Source organism: Chrysochloris asiatica, unplaced genomic scaffold, assembly GCF_000296735.1.
Source record: "Chrysochloris asiatica unplaced genomic scaffold, ChrAsi1.0 scaffold00091, whole genome shotgun sequence".
Classification (NCBI taxonomy): domain Eukaryota; kingdom Metazoa; phylum Chordata; class Mammalia; order Afrosoricida; family Chrysochloridae; genus Chrysochloris; species Chrysochloris asiatica.
In genome coordinates, this window is record NW_006408609.1 from 8,999,486 (window position 1) to 9,001,561 (window position 2,076).

Sequence of the window (2,076 nt, forward strand, 5' to 3'; positions counted from 1 at the left end):
CACATCATCAGAAAACATAAATAATCATAAAAGAATATAATTGCTGGTTAAGTAGAGGGTTGTCAAAAAAGAGAATAACACTCTGTGAGATGGTTTGATAGTGTGGCTTCAACAGTGGACTCAAAAATACCAAAGACTGTGAAGATTATGCAGGACCACAAAATGTTTTGTTCTGTTACATAAGGTCTCTAGGATTCAGAGTCAATTGGATTATAACTAACAACAACATGTAATAAACTATTTCTGATTGACTCATTACTTTCTTATAAGCTTTCTACCTATATCCTGAGGAAGGACTGAATACATTTATTAAAGTGTTGTTTTTAAGCATTCCATAAAAAAGAAACAAAATAATGTTTTATCAGAATTATTACAGCTACACAAAACAGAAAACCTTGATTCAACTTGCTTAAATAATGAGGAAATTAATAACCTCTTGTAACAAGAAGTACAGAGACTGGGTGTCTAAAGCAGGGTATGGTCAGGGCTTGGCTTTGAACTCTTATTTGTCTTGAAGTAATAAATGGATGTTGGACAGATAAACAATTCAAACTTGGTTTTTGAATTATACTATCATATATAGAGAGAGAACTTACAGCAGCACCTCCTACACAGAAAACAAGTATACACTGTTGCAATTATTATTGTTCATAATGAGTATTTAGTATGAACTGTGGTGGTGGTGGCTGTGTGCTGTGGAGTCGGTTCTGACTCATAGCAACCCTGTACAGGGTTTCTGAGGCTGTTAATCTCTACGGGAGCAGAAAGCCTCATCTTTCTCATGTGGAACAGATGGTAGTTTCAAACTGCTGACCTTGGGTTTACAACATGATTCGTAACCACTGCTACCAGAGCTAAGGATATAAAAATGAAAAAGATAATCTTTCTGTCCTCTAAGGAAATGTAGTCTTTTCCAAACTACAAAGAAAAAGTGATTTAAAAAAAAAAAAAAGTAAGAAAGTATGTTATCTGTCTTCCAAAATGAAAAAGCCTAAAAGGCCTGCTGTTCCACTAATTAAGAAAGGTAAATTGTAAAAATTCCATGCTAGGGAATAAGTGACTAGAGTGTTACCTATTTTCATAAGTGCATCATTTAATATAAATGCAGATGGATAGAAAAGGAAGAGTTAACAATAAGATTCTATTGGCCTCATACCTTATAGTATTATAAGATTAAGGAGAACTGACTTTTTAATTGAAAGCAAGGTGAGTAATTATCTTGAATTCTTGTTCTATGAAGATAGTAATTATAGAAGATCCCCACTCTTGGGTCAATACACCCAGTTCTCAACCTGAAATAACTCCCCAGCTTGATATTAATAGAATAAATAGAATAATGTATTCGCAAACCTGTGGGAAAGGCAAGAAGACAGTTGGGGATCTTACTCCTATAATTGTTGCCTTCAGAGGACAAGAATTTTAAGTAAATTTATTAAGAGATCCTCTCTACTGGAATTAAATCCCTAGGGTGCCTTTAAGAAAGGAGATAAAAAAAACGAGGAGTCTTATTAGTGATTCCATCCCATATTCCCTTAAAAAACATGAAGGCTGAAGATTCAAAATGTGGGAAATAACTCTCTACATATGTAGGGAGTTATTTAATATGGAAGAAAACAAAGTTATTTAAAACAGAAATATCCAACAGTACCCAAATCTGGAAATAACTACTTCAGACATGGAACAACATAAAAGAGTAAAATAATGGAAAATAAATTGTACATCTTTGCTTATCAATGTTGAAAAGATAAAGTGCTTTATGAAAGAGTAGTTTGGGCTTTTTTTTTTTATTGTTGATGAAGAACAATGTTTGAAGGATAGAGCATAATCTCTCTTCAGGGCCATATATGTTTTGCATCAATAGATATCATCTGTCAATTTGTACGGTGGTGGCTTTCCTGTTGCTGTGATGCTATGAACTCTGCCACTGGTATTTCAATACTTCAGGGTTGCCATTGCAGAGGCTTCAGGAGAGCTTCCAGACTAATCATGAATAAGAAATAGACAACCTATTTCTGAGGGATTAGTGACTGGAAGCTTTATGAACAGCAGAGGAACATTGTCTGATACAATGCCAGG